The sequence below is a fragment of the Bos indicus genome, chromosome 15, assembly GCF_029378745.1.
Source record: "Bos indicus isolate NIAB-ARS_2022 breed Sahiwal x Tharparkar chromosome 15, NIAB-ARS_B.indTharparkar_mat_pri_1.0, whole genome shotgun sequence".
Lineage (NCBI taxonomy): Eukaryota > Metazoa > Chordata > Mammalia > Artiodactyla > Bovidae > Bos > Bos indicus.
Genome location: NC_091774.1, coordinates 81,944,912 through 81,953,775, shown reverse-complemented (window position 1 = coordinate 81,953,775; position 8,864 = coordinate 81,944,912). Strand labels below are relative to the sequence as shown.

Genomic DNA, 8,864 nt, shown 5'->3' with positions numbered 1-8,864 from the left:
TGTTTATAAATGGGCTGAACCAAGATCTTTCTCTTCCAGTAAAAAGGACCAGGATGGACCAAGAAACTGGTCCACTCCATACTTACTTAGTCTGGCAGAGGAGCCCGCTTGCACTCCAGATGAGTCATCTCAAGAGAACACTGTTAACATTCTTAATCTTCGACTCCAGTGTATGAAGGCTCCTAAATGAAACCAAAACTAGTTTCTGCTATTGCCAAATCAGGACGGGGGTGGGGGGATGTCACAAATTTAAGTGTTTAGGCACCTTCAGCCCCCTAAGCAGCCAGCCTTTCCAATGTTCTCCCAGTTCTCAATGACAAAATTCCAAAATTCTTCACGTTTGCCTTGGATAACACTTCTCCAGGTTGGGGACGAACCTCTTCCAATCCTAAATGACGCCAGGACCACACTCTTGGTGCTCCAGCCTGCTATTGTAAAGCAGTCCCTGCCTCAGACAGTGGGGATCTCTAATGAACCTCAGGAGGTTCCTGTCTCTGAATTTTTCCCTTTTTTGTTTAAGCCCTTGGAGAGATACCTACCATTCTCCCCTTAGTTCCACTACTTCTATCCACTTATTAGCCCAAGACGTTTTAGAGAAGTATCATGCCAGGATTTCTTTCTCCCGAAGTGAGGAAATAAATCTAGAATTTGACAGTTATCATCAAAGTAACCAACCAGATGAATTAAATGATACTTTGACATCTCATTTTTTCTGTTTCTGACAATATTAGCACTTCCTTTGCTCTAAACACTGAGCATTTATTCCTGTTAAGTCAGTGACCACTTTTCTTATGGGCAAAATTTCCAACTGCTGTTGGCAAAATTCACAGGACATCTCCCATCAGAATTCAAATAGACCCCTCAATATCTCCAGACTTAATCAGTTAAAGAGGATGAGATAGTTAGCATCACCAACTCAATGGACATGAATTTGAGCAAAGTCCAGGAGATAGCGGAGGACAGAGGAGCTGGTGTGCTGCAGCCCAAGGGGTCACAAAGAGTTGGACGTGTCTCAGCAGCTGAACAACAGCGACAAGAGGCCTTTCAAGGCGTAAATCCCGTAACAGAAGATTCCAAGTGCCAAGGCCTCTCTCAGCCCTTGTACTAGTTTGTAACATTCCCATTTTAGGTGAGAAAGCCTGAGGACTGAGTCTGGAGTCTTGTCCAGGACCTTCAAGCAACAAACAACACTATTATCCCTGGACACCCTGCTTTTCTTATCTACATACATTATTAACATTCATTCCCACTGAAAATAATTTTTTACTATAATTGATTTCTGCAATGCCTTCTTTAGTATTCCAGTTCATGAAGCTAGAAAATATCTTTTTCCATTCAGTTAAGGAGAGAAACAGTTCACCTGGACAGTCATGCCTCAGGGTTGTACTGAGAGTCCTTCTTATTTGTTCTAATCCTGAAGGCTGATCTGGATAATATAAAGTTCCCTAGAGGTTCTACTTTGTTGCAGTATGTGGATGAATTGCTTTTCTGCTCTCCTTGTCAGGCCTCTGTGGAGCCCTATACTAAAGTCACAGGTGTGGAGCTCTATACCAAGGTCACAGGAAAAAAATATCTAGAACTGGACTGAGCCCCATAGCCACTGTTGCCATGAGCCTCTGGATCTAAATCTGACCATTCCCTGACCGCATATTAGGTAAATGCTGCTGCTAAGTCGCTTCAGTCGTGTCCGACTCTGTGCGACCCCATAGACGGCAGCCCACCAGGCTCCCCCGTCCCTGGGATTCTCCAGGCAAGAACACTGGAGTGGGTTGCCATTTCCTTCTCCAATGCATGAAAGTGAAAAGTGAAAGTGAAGTCTCTCAGTCGTGTCCGACTCCCAGCGACCCCATGGACTGCAGCCCACCAGGCTCCTCTGTCCCTGGGATTTTCCAGGCACGAGTACGGAGTGGGGTGCCGTTGCCTTCTCCGATATTAGGTAACCACCCACCCTATTATCCACCCTATAGCACCTAACCATCACCTATGCCACCCTTCCAGTAGGAATTTTCTCCATCTGCAGGCTGTAAAAATCAGCTGCTGGCCTGGGCTTCCCCATCCGCTTAGCCAGTAAAGAACCCACCTGCAGTGCCAGAGACACAGGAGACATGGATTTGATTCCTGGGTCAGGAAGATTCCTTGGAGAAGGAAACGGGAACCCACTCCAGTACTCTCGCCTAGAAAATCCCACAGACAGAGGAACCTGATGGACTACTGTCCACGGGGTCACAAAAGGGTCGGATACCACTGAGCTCATCAATGCAGCCTGTGAAAGGGGTGGCTCTCCCTTGAGCCTGCTCACATTTCTGACAGCTTTCCCCACTCTGATAAACTTCATGCTTTTCTCATTCTGCCTCATGTTTGGAAATTCTTTCCCAAGCTGCACACAGACCATGATAGCCTCCTCACAGGAAGACAGCATGCCCCTTATTTTAAAGGGACAGAAGGTCACCGAAGAAAAATTGCGTTTTCCAGATATTTTATCTTTTAAAATTTTAATTGCAACCACATTTTATTTATCCAGTCACAGTTGTTGGACACTTGGGTTATTCACAGTCTGTTCCTGTTGTGTCCAACAGCTGTGACTGGATAAATAGATGTGGTGGCAATTGAAATTTTAAAAGACAAAATATCTGGAAAAGGTAATTTTGTGGTGACAGAATGCAGATTCATGGTTGTCTGAGGTTAACAATGGGAGTAGAGACTGGCTGCAAATGGACATGAAGAAACATTTTGGAAGGATGGAAATGTTCTCAAACTGGTGTGTGCTGATGGTTATACAATTCTGCAAATTTACTAGAAATTATCAAAGTGTACATTTACAGTGAATGAATGTACAGTATGTAAGTTATCCCTCAATATTTTTTAATCAAAAAATTTTAAAAAACATTAAGTAAACTGGGCGGGGGCGGGGAGAAATGAAAAATTGCAGTTTGCCCAATCCAACTTCCATGTTTAGGGCATCTGATACCAGAACAAGAACTACACCTAGAGCCGAATAGACTTCATGGACCACAAGTTTCCCAAAACCCAAAACTAAGCACTAACGAGGCTTTCTCAGCTGATCCGTTATTGCCAAAACTGGATTCCAACTTCTCTTTCAAGGCCAAACCTCTCCTCCAGGTGTTTTATTCAATAAAAACAACCTTGACTCAATGTTGTGGGAAGAACTGAATGATATCACCTTCAAGGCCTTAAAGCAAAGTGTGATGAACCCACCTGCCCTTGAGCATCCCAATGATCAGATTCCCTTTCCCCCCTTTTTTTTAATATGAAAAGGGAGGAAGGGCCCTTGGGGTGCTCATCCAGAAAAACAGAGACACCATTGACCCATAGTGCAGAACTGTCAGCAGCTGGGCCCAGGGGCGCAAGGGTGTGAGCCTTGCCTGAGGGCCACTGAGGCCACGGCCCTTCCAGGTAAGGCCACTGAGAAAACTATTGTGGGCTCTCCTGTATCGTTTTTGCTCCTCATGCAGAAGGATCTCTCCTGAATTTTCATCACGTCTACATTTTCCAGCCAACCGTCTCACTGCCTATGAAGTCCTTCCGTTAACTGCACCTCACATAATTCTTTGACATTTTAATGCCCTTAACCTGGCTGCTCTTCTCCTCTCCAGCACAGACTAGCTATGATTGCTCAGTGCTGACAGACCACCTCCTGACGCCTGATGGTGAACTACAGGATATTCCACTGGGTAATCAGGACTCTGACTTCTCCTGGTTCACTAACGGTTCTTACTGAAAAGGTGACAGTAGCAAGTACTGTGCTGGAGATGCTATTAGAACTCTTTTCGATGTTGTTGAGCAGCGTCTTTATCTGTGGCTACTTGGGTCCAACAGACTAAACTATGTGCTCTTACGCAGACCTGTGCGTTAGCCAAGGACAAACAGCCAATATTTATAGTGACAGGAAATATATTTTTAGAGTAGCTCATGGTTCTGGAATGTTTTAGAAGCAATATGGCTTCCTTACTTCCAGAGGAAATGAAATTAAAATCGGCCCCTATGTTCAAGGATTACTGAATGTAATACTTTGATCTGCATTAAGTAAAAGTATTACTTTACTTACTACTTCTATTAAGATCTGGGGCATTCTAAACTCAACTTTCTGGAAATGAGGGGAAATCACCTTGCGGCTATTTCTGCGCCTTCTGCTATTTCCCTTAAAGAGACCTACAGTAGCCAAACCTCCATCACGGAGCAAACGGATAGTCTCCTAAATCATAATTTAGAAAAACTGGCTCAATAATTGGCCTCAAAAAGGTAAAAGCAAAATTGGAAATTGAACAATTGTTGGTTTGATGAAAAGAGACAGCTGTTGCTTAGATCAAATGGCATCAAAGTCCTACAGGACACTCTATAAAGTCCCCAGTCCTCAACACTGCACATACATTAAACAAATGGTCAACGGACAAACATAGTCTTCATGAGTCGATACTGGTGGGAAGTGTTAATAAGCCCCAAGTGCCTACCTTACTTGCCCCACCTGTCCAAAGTACAGCCCAGGAGCCTGATCACACTGCTCCTGGAGTTTCACCTGCCTAACAGACCATTTAGGGTCTGGCAAGTGGACTTCACACAACTTCCTCTGAATAATAAATATGTTTTAGACGTGGCCTGTATGTTTTCACACTGGACAGAAGCCTTCTATTGCAGACAAGCTATTATACTTCCTTGATGGCTAAAGTTCTTTTGGAAAAGACCATCTCTACCTGGTGAACTCCCCTTGAACTTGATAGTGATCAAGGAACCCACTGCAGTGCCAGGTGCCCAAGCCAGTCCGTGCTGTTTGGCCAGTTTTACAACATTTCATGTCACCACTCTCAATTCTCTGGTTTAGCTGAACACCCCAACGGCGTGATTAAGACTCAGTCGGCAAAGTTCGTAGAGGTCCTCAAAATTCCTGGCCAAAAGCATTGGGTTAGTCCTTGTAAATCTTATCTCTCTTTAGAAATATATATATATCTCCATATATCTTTAGAAATCTAATATAACCTCTTTAGTAACCCATAAACTCCCACCTTTGGGATAGTCACAGGATGCCCAATGTACTGGGCTCCCTCTTTAGTAACCCATTAACTCCCACCTTGGAGACAGTCACAGGATGCCCAATGTACTGGGCTCCTAATTCTTTTGACCCAAAACTAATAGAAGGAGAGACACTCTAACACTGCAAAGCCCTAGTTGCTTCTATTGAAGACTGCCATGTTTTGGTAGAGCAATTTTTTACAGGGTGACCTTGGGAGAAAAGGACCTTTAAGCATCACACCTTGCAACCTAGAGATTTTGTCTACCGGAAAAGACGACTGCAGGAGAATTCTCTTCAACCTGATTGGAAAGATCAGTAGCATTAGATGGTGCTAACCAATTCTTGTGTCGCCAAATGCCAAGGAATAGATTCATAGATTCATGTGACATCCCTCCAGAAAGTACCAGACACTGACTGGACCCACATATCATCTGGTGATCTAAAAGTAAAGATTTTCTGGAATTGAAGCAGACATCTGATGAGACAGCTTTCCCATGATATCCAGACCAGGCCTGCAGGAAGTTCCTTCCCAAACTTTTGAGGATGAAATAACATTTCAGATGATCTCTCATGTCTATAATCTTGATAACATATAAACTTAAAAGGTAAAAAGTACCCTAGAGTTCTCCTTCCTACCCCTCACAGAGGATGAGATGGTTGGATGGCATCACCCACTCGCTGGACATGAGTTTGAGCAAACTCCAGGATGTGGTGATGGACAGGGAAGCCTGGCGTGCTGCAGTCCATGGGGTCGCAAAGAGTTGGACACGACTGAGTGACTGAACTGAACTGAACTGAACCCCTCCCTATTGACTTGAATAGATTTCCCATCTGTGCATTTTCCCCCCAACATGAGACACTACACCCAGAAAAGATCTTTCCTGGAATTGGGAGGGAAAAGCCTATGAAACTAGAAAACCTGATTCTTGATGAGTAATTTTTTCAGAGAAAGACCTTGATCAAAAGGGGGAATGGCAAAAAATAATAATAATAATAATGAACAGAAACTTAAATAAAGTTGGGAGACAAGAAGGGGGAGCTCTCACATCCTGCAACAATAGCAGAGCCCAACAGGAAGAATTAAAGCTCCTCTTTTCCCTGGCAGGGCGTTCCTGGCAGCTCAGCTGGTAAAGAATCCACCTGCAGTGCCAGAGACCCCAGTTCCATTCCTGGGTCAGGAAGATCTGCTGGAGAAGAGATAGGCTACCCACTCCAATATTCTTGGGCTTCCCTGGTGGTTCAGCTGGTAAAGAAGCACTTGCAGTGTGGAAGACTTGGGTTCGATCCCTGAATTGGGAAGATCCCCTGGAGAAGGGAATGGCTACCCTCTCCAGTATTCTGGCCTGGAAAATTACATGGACTGTATAGTCCATGGGGTTGCAAAGAGTCGGACATGACTGAGTGACTTTCACTTTCTTCCCTGGCAAGGATTCAGCCAATGAAAAGTCATGGACTCTGCTTACTGTAACCTTCCCAACTCCCTCTTCCCCTCTATAAAAATATCCTCCTTGTCATGTGGGAATTTGCACACACTCACCGTGGTTGGAGACCCTGAATTGCAATTCTCTGCTAGTCCCAAATAAATCCACCTTTGCTGGAGAAATAGCTGGCAGTCTATGTTTCAGATCAGCACCACAATTCAATACCTTGTGTTCCTTATAGCCCTGTTTTATCCCCATGATTCAGAAAGCAGTGATAATTTGTCAAAATTTTTCCCTTCAGGAGTGGGCCTGATACATCCTGAACTAAAGAAACCAATTAAATGTCTAAATAGATTTGTCTAATGCCCTAAAGAAAAATAGTGTTGACGTTAAGCTTTTAATTGCAAGAAAGGCTGTGTTAAAAACAAAGAGTTTTCCTTGGAATTCCCCAACATGGATCTTTTACTATAAACAGCAATTCTGGAAGACAGGAAGCAAAGAGTTTATATGGAGAGGCTAAAATTCGCACTATGAATAAAGAGTCATCTTCTTACCTAAAAGGAAAAAGAGATTGCAATGTGAGCCCTGACAGTTGCCTTTCCTTTTTGTAATTCGAGTGTCTGACTTTAAGCTTTGGTTGCCGAGGCACCCACTTCAAAGATGCCTCTGCTTCGCATCCAGGAAGGCCATCTCGAGTCTCTGCTTTGCTCCCTACCCCATGAGGTTCCTTTGTTTTAGAGACACTGGTTTATGTGGCCATTGGGGTACTTTTTTCTTTCTTTCTTTCTCTCTTCCCTTGCTTTAAATTCCCACTCTTATGTTTCTAATTCACTAGTAAAGAGCAATCCAGGGAAACCCTAGACCCCCACCCTCAACCTCAATCAAAGCAGATTCCCAGGCCTGTGGCCAAGCGCTCTCCGTGTGTCTCTACCAGAGGCTTCCTTGTATGCCCCCTGGCGTGCCTTATACACTCGGGGGCTTGTAAGTAATAAACTCTTTCTGTCTTCAAAGTTCCCTAATGGTTATTGCTAGAGGGTATCTTACCATAATAATAAGAACCACATGAGTTAGTCTAGTTACATTAGTTTGCAAAGAGGAGATGTCAGAAGGTCACTAGGCCCCTAGGCATTGCTAGGGATAGCATTACTATCAATAGGCTGAGACCAGCAAAAAACAAAGACGCGATCAGTAGGCAAGGGAGGATAAACTGCATCTACCAGATTAGATTATAGATGCTGTCTGGATCTTAAGAAGGACCCAGTGCCCCAGTACCCCAGTACCCCCCAACCCCAGATGAGTCCCAGAGAAGGTCAGTATAGGTGCTAAAAAGACCCTGCCTCATTTTGTAGAGGCATCTGAAAGAGAAGATACCTGTGCTCACTTCCTAGGGTCACGTCAAGACTTCCAGGGATTTTCTGCATCCAACATGGCAGCAGAGGATGGTGACGACAGAGGGTCAAGAGTGACCTCACAGAATCCTGACACCCCAGTAGAAAACACTGATAGGCTACTGGTCAATTATGAAACAAATATTAGAGAGCTGAAGGCGCCTCAGAGCTACACAAATAGAACCCAGAGTATACACTTCTTAACAGAGAAGCCAAGGCTTGGCTACTGACAGCAGCGGTTACAAGCACGTGACAATAGGAACCAGGACGCACCAGCTCCCTCCACACAGAGCGAGTGAGAACAGAGGAGCTCACTGTACTGAGTGTCCTAGACTTCATAATCCATCGCACTAAATGTCCTACCTGCTATGCCAGGACAATACAGAAACGTCCTGGGAGCTTGGACCCCTGCCCAGGGGGAAGAAGGGAATAAAAAGGAGAGAGAATTTTGAACTGACGTGAGTTGTTTAAATCCTGAATGGGCCATGTTTACAACTGAAAGTGACTTAGTTACCTTAGATTGGAAAGAATTCTTTTTTTTTTTTTTTTTTGCCTTCAGTGGAAAAAATATTGAGTTCAATTGTAATGAAATATTAAGAAGTTATTTTTGTTTCACACTGGTGTTGAGACTGTAAATTATAAAATTATTAGAAATGCCAGCAGCAGGGACGAGAATCATGAACCAAAGTTAAGAGACACAAGAAATAAATACCCGTTTTAATAAAAGCTCAAGACGAATAAACAAGAGAATGATAAAATCTTCTAAACAACAGAAGGACATTTCTTTGGGCTTGAAAAAGTATCTTAAGCTTTCAGATCCAAACATCTCGCCAAGATCTTGCTAACAACACTGAAAACTAGACAAGCTTCTAAACACAGGGGTAGAATGAATACATCACACATTAACGGAAGATAATAAAAGAAAAATACAAGTGATCTATATGTGACCAAGAAGTAGACTGCCATCAGATTTTGCATTTACTCTAAACAATACCAAAAGTCAAAGGAAAGAAAAATGTCTACCAAGAT

General features: G+C 43.6%; 1 protein-coding gene across 1 annotated transcript in view; it reads right to left on the bottom strand.

Annotated features, from left to right (window-relative positions):
* Nucleotides 1-7,908, bottom strand: part of LOC109569947 (olfactory receptor 9Q2-like) — a 28,433-nt gene extending 20,525 nt beyond the window's left edge. The window contains exon 1 of the mRNA XM_070804314.1: nt 7,819-7,908. The gene's annotated coding sequence lies outside the window, so the exon portion shown is untranslated. The remainder of the gene's footprint in view (nt 1-7,818) is intronic.
* Between the last annotated feature and the right edge of the window lie 956 nt (nt 7,909-8,864).